At 47.1% G+C, this 10,251-nt stretch overlaps 1 pseudogene; it reads left to right on the top strand.

The window, feature by feature from the left end:
- The first annotated feature begins 7,754 nt into the window (after positions 1–7,754).
- On the top strand, positions 7,755–8,633 carry LOC101599507 (annotated as a pseudogene).
- Positions 8,634–10,251: the final 1,618 nt, after the last annotated feature.

Below are 10,251 nucleotides of genomic sequence, written 5' to 3'. Positions count from 1 at the left end.
CTCTCCATCTGCCTCTTTCTCTCTCTTTCACTATCAAATAAATAAATAAAAATAAACAAAAATTTTTTTAAAAAAATTTAACAATTTCCAAAATGGTCCTAAATGTATTTTTGTCTTTTTGTATTATGTATTTGTGTGAACCAGAATTCTCAGCATTGATGATTATAAAGTCAAAATGATTCATAAGCACTGTCTGTGGCACCAAATATTCAGCTAAGATTTAATTCTTTTTATTTTGAGGCAAGTCCAACAGATTGGCCTTTTTTAATGCAAGAGAGCAACAGCAAGAGAGAGAGAGAGAACTGGCATGCCCGAGCCTCAAGCCACTGCACTCTGACCCAGATGCAGGCGCCACCTTGTGCACATGAGCAATCTTGCATGCTTGTGTCACCTTGTGTGTCTGGCTTATGTAGGATATGAAGAGACAAACACGGCTCTTTAGGCTTCACAGGCAAGTGCCTTAACCACTAAGTATCTCTCCATCTTGAATTCTTTATATAAAAACAAGCACCTCTATCTCATTGATATGCTGATTTTCTTTTTTCTTTAATAAATTACAAAATTATATGTATCTCTAAGAATTGTTTTGAAAACAAATGTCATGTCCATGTGTGTGCAGGTGCATGTGTATGTATGTGCATGTGGAGAGCAGAGGACTACCTTGGTTGTCATCTTCAGAAACTCCATCTACCTTCTTTGAGACAGGATTTCTTTTGTAAAAAATATTTTATTTTTATTTATTTATTATTTATTATTTATTTGACAGAGAAAGAGGGAGAGAGAGAGAGGGAGAGAATGGGTGTGCCAGGTCCTCCACCCACTGCATCTGGCTAACGTGAGTCCTGGGGAATCAACCCTGGGTCTTTTGGCCTTGCAGGCAAACACCTTAACCACTAAGTCATCCCTCCAGCCCTGAGACAGGATTTCTAATTGGCCTGGGGCTCACCAATTAGGCTAGACTAACTGGCCAACAATTCCCAGAGATCTTCCTATTGCTGCCTTCCCTACACTGGGATTATAAACATTTGCCCCAATGCTTGTGATTGTATGGGGGTTCTTGAGATCAAACTCAGGCCCTCGTGCTTTCAAGGCTAATGCTATAGAAACCAAGCTATCTAAATAAATTTAAAAAAAAAATTAAAGGGGCTGGAGAAATTGCTTAGTGGTTACGGCATTTTCCTGTGATGCCAAAAGACCCAGGTTTGATTCTTCAGGACCCATGTAAGCCACATGCACAAGGGAAGCATGCATCTGGAATTCATTTGCAGTGGCTAGAGGCCCTGACATACCCATTCTTTCTCTGTCTCTTCTGTCTCTCTGTCCTTGCAAATAAATAAATAAAAATTTTAAAAGTGTATCTGTCCAGCCCCCAAATAAATTTCTTTATGATTTATTATCAGTACATATTTGATTTGAATATCTGTTTTTACATATCTATATACCTAGGGTTAGGTAAAAATTATCAGGCAAAAAAAGGTTTAAAGTGGAAAAAATTAAAGCCCTACTCTAGAGCAAACTGCCATGTGAAGAAATCCTGTGACATGCTGATCACTGTCCTGTTAAATCCTTCATGGGCCTCCCAACACACTCACAATAAAGCCCAGGCTGCCTGGATCTGTGGTTTCAAGCACTCCGATGGCATATCTCTATCCTTCCCCTCCCCATTCCGCACCCCACTCCACACACTTCTCCTCTCTGGACTCTATGAACCTTGCTTTCCCTCCACTTTCCAAAGATGCCACATTGATTCATGCCCCAAGTTCATTGCAGAGAATGTGGAAGTCTTTACCCTTGCCCCCACCTGGCTGGTTCCTTTAGGATTTGCTTTAGATGCTGTTCCCTTAAAAACAGCCATGTCTCTTACCTCCATAACCTTGGTGTTTTTCCCTCATGCCCTTATCACGATTTTAAGTAGTTATGTTTATTTATTGACTTATAAAGGTCCATTCCACCAAGGTAGGTAGGTGGGTTGATGGGTGCATAGGTGGGTGGATGGATAAGTACATAGACAGGTGAGTATGTAGGCAGATACACAGATGAATGGGTAGTGGGATGGATGGATGGGTGGGTGGATGAATGGATGGATGGATAGAGAGGTAGACAGATAGGTGAATGGGTGGACAGGTACATGGGTAGATGTATAGGTGGGATGGATATGATGGGACAGATGGGACGGATGGGTAGGTAGGTGGGTAGATGGGTGGATGGGCGGGTGGATGGGAAGGTACATGCATGGACAGGGAGGTAGGATGGATGACTGGGATGGGCGGGTGGATGGGAAGGTACATGCATGGACAGGGAGGTAGGATGGATGACTGGGATGGGCAGGTGGATGGGTAGATATGTGGGTGGATGGATAAGGAGTGGGTGAGCGGTAGGGCAGATGGATGGATGCATTTATGAAGAGATGGGTATGTGGCTAAGATGGTTGGAATTGATTCGATGAATGGATAGATGGTGTGATGGATGAGTGGGATGAGTGGGTAAATGGGTGGACAGGTGGATGGATGGATGGTGGGCAAGTGTGCAGTATGATTCTAACATAGATCTATCTAGGTTTTGAACTAAGCAGTCCTTCTAAGAAGATTCCAAAGCTGTCCTGTGTGAATCACATCACTTTATCTATTTTAGTTTTTAAAATTGGGGTTGTCTTCATGTGCCATAGAGCTGAATTCGAAAATTAGTGTCCCACACAGAAACATCTAGAAAACACAAAATGCCAACAGAAATCAGACATTACAATTTCTCACGCGTCCATCCAGGGAGCCTCTAGCCTGTGGCAATACTCAGCCAACTGAATGAAATACAAACAAGAAGGACTTTCTAACCTTTAGTCTTTAATAAAAAAATTTTTTTGAGGGAAAATGATGAATGCTAAGGCAATCACAGTAGAAGATATATTACCTTCCACTGTTTTCAGCTCTAATCTGTAGCTATTTCGGAGAAATAGGCTTGGTTGCAAGGTAAATTTCATTTGTTTTGGATAAAGAACAATGTCACACTTTTGACAATGTTCTGTAAAATATGCCACAATTTTTAAACAAAGTGAGATATAATAAAAATGAAATATGAGATTTCAAGGGAGAGCTAAGATTACAAAAGAGCTCATAGTTCTCTCTAGACTGCCCATAACACTTCATAAACTTCACATGCAAATGTAAGTTGAGCAATGATCAGTATAATTAAGTAATTATTTACTGGTGCATTTAACTTCTACCTTATTCGACCACAAGCTCCATGAAGACAGGGAGTGTCTGTCTGTGACTGGGAGGTCAAGGGAAGACAAAGCAGGGGTCCTGGTGCTTGTTGAAGCTGAATGAAGGGGACAACCAGCCCCTCTAATACAAGTCAGTTCCTCTGTGCGCCGTGCGGTGCTGTGAGTTGGAGGCCAGGGCTGGAGAGGTGGCTCAGTGTCTGTGCGTGCATGAAGACCTGAGGAGGCCAGAAAGAGTACCCAGGTTTGATCTGCAGGACCCACAGAAAGGAGGTGGCCAAACACATCTGTAACTCCAGTCCAGTAGGGAGCAGAAACCCAAGAGTCACCCAAGTTCGCAAAAAAAAAGAAAGAAAAAGATAAAAGATAAAAAATACTAAAAACAGTAAGCTCCAGGACCAGTAAGAGACTCCACCTCAAATAAGGGTGGGAATTGATACCCCCGACGTCCGCTCTGAATACAACAGGTGAATGCGCCTCACCACAGGAGAGGGTACGGACATCACAGAGGAACGTGCATATGCATGTACCACACACACGCATACACACACACGCACGCACGCACGCACATGCATGCACACACACGTGCGCACAATAACAAAGAATCAAAAAAGAGTTCCAAGGGCTGAAGAAACGGCTAAGAAGTTAAGGCACTTGCCAGCAATGCATAACAACCCAGGTCCAATTCCTCAGTACACATGTAAAGTCAGATGCACAGAGTGGCACATGTGTCTATTCATTTCCAGGCCCTGGTGCCCCTGTTCTCTCTCTCTCCCTCTCCCTCTCCCTCTTCCTCTTCCTCCCTTCCTCCCTCCCTCCCTCCCTCTCTCTCTCTTTCTCTCTCTCTCTCTCCCTCTCTCCTTGCAAATGAGACCATGTCTAAAACTAAAAATCAGAAAATACTTATAAACTAGGAAGCCTCCTGCCTCCACCTCTCCAGCACTGGGACTATAGACATGCCTCACCATGCCTGGCTTGTGTGGACGTGCTAGGGATCCAAACTCAGGTCTCCATATTTATGTAGCAAGCACGTTATTTGCTGAGCCACCTCCCTAGCCCCACATGTTCCTGTTAAAAGCATTATTCAAACACAGAACTATTTCATGTCTAAATTAAACATTTAACACATCAAACATATTACACTTAGCATTCTGTTTCACCGTTTTAATTTTAAAACCCAAATAAAAATGTCAGATGGTCCCACAGAAGAGCAGCATTGATGTCTGGTTCTGTTTACCTAGTCTATAGTCGCTGTGCCATCAGCGTGATGGTGTATTTCAAATGTACAGCTTAAACCCAGAGATGTGCTGTACCCACAGGACACAGACACGCTGCCCGAAGCGACTCAAAAGATTTCACACTATTGCACGCTTACTCTCAATGTTGGCATGTGGAGCTTTCTCATATAATCCCAAAGTTCAACAGTAACCTCTGTAATTATTTAGAACTTAAACCAGCTAGTGTTTTCTTTTCTTTGAGAGGAGAGAGGTCTGGTTTACTGTAGGCATTATGCATGAATTTCACTCACATGTTGATTAATAAACAGCCTGATTTCTAGTCACTTATATATTAGCAATTGTTAAAATTCTCTGGCACATCTTACCAAAACAGAGTATGCTCTTGCTTAGACCCTGTAGAAACTACAAGTGGACTTGGGTGCAGGGAGCGGGGGGGAGGGGGAGGAATCCCTAGGTCTCAGGGCTACAATGATCAATTCCTAACCAGTCGATGTAGTTTCTTCTCTGAGCCCTTGTTTCCCTAACCTTAAATCCAGGGAGCTGGACTGGGACAACCCCAGCGTTTCTTCCCAGCTTCGGCTCTGGCTGGGAAAGTGATCTTTCACCAGGAGAGGTAGAGGGAAGAGCACACTCCGACCCTGAGCCTGCCCCTGTGCAAAAGAAGCTTCTCCGAGGTGTGGGTGTGAGCCTGTGGAAGGAGGTCATCTTTCTCTGACTGAGGTCAGAGGCTCTGTGAGCCCCAGCTCATGCCATACTGACTTGCAGGGTCTAGAGCAGAGAAACTTTCCTGGCTGGAGGGGCCCAGGCAGGACGCTGTGACCTGGTAAGGCAGTGATGGCAGGCTAACAACTGCTCCTCGGACACTGGACACTGGGCACAAGGTCTTGCTGGTGTCATTGTGACAGAGGATCTGCTGTTCACCCACAGGTTTCAGATGCAGAAACGGAAGCGGTGCTTAAGGTCACACCACCGGTGAATTGTGGTCATGGGATTCAAATCCAGGGTGTTTTGCCTCCAGACTGTAAATACTGACCACTGGGGCAGAAGGCTAAGGATGTAAGTTGCTGATTTCCCCCAGGTTTTGGGTCTCAGCTCTGGGTTGACCATGTCCAGGGGTGACGGATACTGTCTGCTGAAGGTAGGGTGGCACCGTGCTGTGGGTTTTTCCTGTTGGTGATGATCTGTGAACAACCAGCCGTCTCTGTTCCCCAGGGGATCTTCACCTCCGACCCACACCCCTCCCCTGTGAAAGTGCCAGAGACTTAGAAGCACCAAGGAGGATGCATGACTATGTCACCTAGATGTAAGAACAGGGACACAACCAGGATCTTAGAACCTGATACTTCCATGGCAAAGATCTGGCCTGGCTCGTTCCCGTCATCTCCACTCCTGGCCTTGCGATTCCCTGGTAACGTGTTTTAGGGGTCATCCTAGCCTGTCATCCACCGATGGAGCCCTGGGCCCCACTCACTGTCAAGCTCTGGGTTAAACACAGGTGTGGGAGTCAAGGTCTTCCCAGCCCAAGGCAGGTCTGTAGGTAAAGTCCACAACACACACACACTTTTTTTATTAGTAGTTTTAAAATTAAAGATTTAATTGATAAAATAATGATTATGTCTGATGACTAGATAGTTGTTTATGAATTTGTAAGGGGGAAATGTCAAACAGGCCAGGTGTAGCACTGCTTTTGTTACACTCTAACCCACGATGGGTGGCATATGAATGCTGGGCAGCTCTTCTTGTCTGCCCCTGGGACGGTTGGCTCTTCATTATTCTAAGTTCCCAGGCCTCTCACCGCTCTTCTCCTTCTGACTCCCACCCAGGCGGGAGAAGGAGAAGAGAATTTGGGATGCAGCACAGAAGCCTCTCTCTTGTGTTCTCCCTCCTTGCTGGGAGCCCAGTTTCCCATAGGGGGCTCACACCCATCTTTTGTTGTACACAGGAGGAGCTGCTGAGAAGCCAGCTTGAGAGAACAGTGGAACATTGCGACTGTTCTCTCAGTCACAGCAATAAGAGAGACAGCCTACCCTTCAGGTGGTGGTGGTGGTGACACTGAGAATTGTAACCTTTTCTTTCTTTTCAAAGAATTACTGTGGTTTGAATATTTATTAGACCCAGCTCTGAGAAGAACTGAAACGCATTATCTGATTGAATCTTCATGAGGCAAGTGCTGCTGTTGTCTCCGCGTTACCGAGAATACTGAGCGTTGGCAACGAGGAGCGAAGTTCACTACCACACACAAGCAAATGGCTATAGAGACGCGAACCCAGTTGACCCCTTCTGGGTCTGAAACTTCCATATGCTCTTCTACTCTGTTTCATGATGGTAGGCAATCCTATTATAAACCTATTTACTAGATTAAAGCCCATTAACACACTGTTCCCAGGATTACTGGGACGTCAGCTACAAGGACAGAGAAATGGTTCCATCCTCTCAGCTGTGTCCAGTCAAATCAGGTGACAAGGCCAGGAGATCTCCTTAGGAGCTGGGCCCTGTCCTATAAACAGCTTGGCCAACCCAGTTCCGTGGCCCCCATCCTCCAACTTGGCACTTCCCTGCCCTGTGATTGCCAGCTCCAGTGTCCTCTGCTACAAGGTGGCAGACTCCTCCCATGCCAGGCACTCTTGCCCAGCCACATGCCACTGGAATATACCAATATTCTCTCCAGCCAAAAGCATGTCTCTTCCCACCCCCAGCAAGATTATTACAGGCCTGAGCTCATCCTGAAATAGGAATGAAATATGCATCCCTTTGACATGAAACACAGTCTCCCTCTATAAGAAAGGTTCAGGGAGAGGGCCCAGTCTGTAAAGCTCTCGCCATGCAAACAGGAACGCCTCCCTTCAGATTCCCAGCACTTATATAAAAGCCAGTTATGGAGATGTGTGCCTGTAATCCCAGTGCTTGCAATCCCAAGGAAGACTGGGGGATTCTTAAATGTTCACCACTGAGTTACCTAATGGGAGCAGTGAGCCCTAGGTTCAGAATGAGGCCCCACCTAAAAATTAAGGTGGGCAGTGACTGAGACAGACACCTGATGCTGGCCGTCGGCCTTCGTGTGGATGCGCATCTGCAAGCGCTCGTGCGTCTGCACACTTATGAGCATGTAGATTCACGCTTGTCTGTGCGCACACAAAGCAATGTTCTGTGAGGTGTGGCACTCACAAGGATTTGTTTTCAGGTAAAGGGCACCTCTTACAAAAGTTGGCTTGAGAAACAGGAGGGAACACCTGTAGCAGACTCATCAGAGTTTTTGCTACAAAATGCGCACATCAGAGACTCACATGCACGCAGCGTTCATTATGCTCCCCCAGGAGGCTCGCCTGTGCCAAGGACGCCTGCACCGCAAGTCCGACGAGGATGCACAGCGAGCAGCCCAAGAGAAGAAAAGAGGGAGAAAGTCGGGTGCGCACTGGAAGAAAATCCTCTGATGCCCACTGAGTTGCGGCGGGAGGCTCTGGCCTCGCAGGGGTCCCTAGAGTTTGACGACTCGGGTGGGGATGGTGTGACCAGTCACGTAGATGATGAGTATCGTTGGGCAGGGGTTGAGGATCCCAAGATCGTGATTACTACCTCCCGAGGCCCCAGTTCTCATCTGAAGATGCTTGCAAAGGAACTGAAGCTGGTGTTCCCAGGTACCCAGCGCATGAGCCAGGGCAGGCATGAGGTTGGGTTGCTGGAGGGAGCCTGCAAAGCGAGCGGGGTCACTGACCTCTTAGCTGTCTGTGAGCACCGAGGCACACAGGGGTCTCATGGTCAGCCATGTGCCCTCCGGCCCTCCCGCTTCCTTCGCACTGCGCGATGGGGTCGTGCGGCAGGACCACCCTGACCCAGGCGCCATGTCAGGAGCCAAGCCTCACCTCATCACACATGGATTTTCCTCCCAGATGGGTAAGCGGGTGTCGGGCATCCTCCGGGACCTGTTCCTGGTGCCTAAAGAGGACAGCCACCTGGTCATCGCATTCGCAAACCAGGACAACTACATCTCGTTCCGGCACCACGTCCACAAGACCACAGCCGGCCGCAATGTGGAACTGGCCCAGGTCGGGCCTGTCTCAGAGCTGAAGTGGTGCGTGATTCGCCTGGGCACACTGGACCAGGAGGCCACAGCAGACGTGGGGTGGCGCTGGCACCCCTACAAGAACACGGCACGGAAGAGGGTCTTCCTGAGTGCTGAGTGAGCCTGCTGGCCAGACAGGACGTGGACTGGAATCTGTGGGCAAGGGCTTGTCACAGATAAGCCCACTAATCCGAATCCTCCTGTCACGTCGGCCAACTGCTTCTAACTGGTCACGGTGGTCTGTCAGGCCAAACCTGAAAGGTGATGCCTATGGAGTGTCCTAGGGTGACAAGCCTGGTAGCTGCTGTTTCTATGGGAGTTGCCACTCTACTCTGAGGCTGGGTGTGGTGGTGCAGGTTCCCGCTGGAAGACTTGGTGTTGGTGTCCCCATGGGAGTTGGGCCCTGGGAGCACTTACCTGGGTGGGTGCAGTAAGGCCCGCTCTGTCGCAGGATCCCTGTGCCTAGCTTTCATAATGGCACCAACAGCCCTCCTACCATGCCTACCTCTGACTTGAGGGTGGGCCTTTCCCACATCACCTGGGGAGAGCCAGAGAAGGCAGGAGAGGTGGGGTCCACTCATCCTCAGCTCTCCTGGCGTATGCCCTCTGTACCCACATCCCCAACTGTTTTTAATTTTTAGAGTAATCTCCTGCTTTCCATAATTTGCTGACCAATTTCCATTCCTACCACCACATCCTTGCCAATATTTTTTTTAATTTTTTAATGACAACTTCCATAATTATAGATAAACTGTGGTAATTGCCTTCTCTCCCACATTCCTCTTTGCAACTCCAATTTCCATCATATCCCCTTCCCCCTCACTCAGTCTCTCTTTTACTTGTGATGTCATCATCTTTTCCTCCTTATTTCTTTTGTTCTTTAAGTAATAAACATCCTAACATTAAAAAAGATATGTGCATCATTATCACCATCACCACTACTAATGTATAGAGGTGTGGTTTCTGTGCTGACTAAGAAACTAAAAGATGTGAAAACTTTAGAAGATGAAGAGAGTAAATTTGAAACAAAAGCAAAAAGTAGAAAGAAAAGACTTCTCATGAAAGGAGGAGATAGTACAAAGAACAGACTCCTCATGTCAGGAGGGGAAGCTAGAGAGAACACACTCCTCGTGTCAGGAGGGGAAGGTAGAGAGGACACACTGCTTGTGTCAGGAGGGGATCAGGGGCCATAATCCACTGCCATGGTGAGATCTGCATTTTATTAAGTGATAGAAGCCTAACTGCCGTATCTACTTGATTGGTCAGCTTAAACCAAGACGCGAACATTGATTATTCAAGATGCATCTTGTGCTGTGCCTGTCACAGGCCCAACCAGGAATGTCAGGCTAGCCTACCAACTGGCCGGAAGCTCTGCTCATATGTCTTTTGTTCTCAGGGAAGAGATGAGCACACCTGGCAGTGAGCAAACCCCTCTGCCACCTTAGGTTGCTGTCTTGGGACACACCATTCAAAGAACAGAGCCATTTACCTGCCAGTTGCTTTCCCATCTTAGTGCCTCACAGAGAACACTTTACAGTTCTGATGGCCCCTCCTCCCCTCTCCCAAGGAGTGTCCAACTCTCAGGCATGTTCAGTCTTTTCACAGTATGACACATTGTCATGTACAAAGTTGGCACTGCAGAACTATGCAAGCGACTCCCCAAAAAATTACAGAAAAAGAATATCCCAGTAAGTTGATTATTTTGGGTAGGGTCACATTCATGGCTCTCCTTCACTGCT

The sequence above is a fragment of the Jaculus jaculus genome, chromosome 6 (assembly GCF_020740685.1).
Source record: "Jaculus jaculus isolate mJacJac1 chromosome 6, mJacJac1.mat.Y.cur, whole genome shotgun sequence".
In the NCBI taxonomy this organism is placed as follows: domain Eukaryota; kingdom Metazoa; phylum Chordata; class Mammalia; order Rodentia; family Dipodidae; genus Jaculus; species Jaculus jaculus.
The sequence above is the reverse complement of the archived record's forward strand: the minus strand, read 5'-3'. Positions and strand labels throughout refer to the sequence as shown.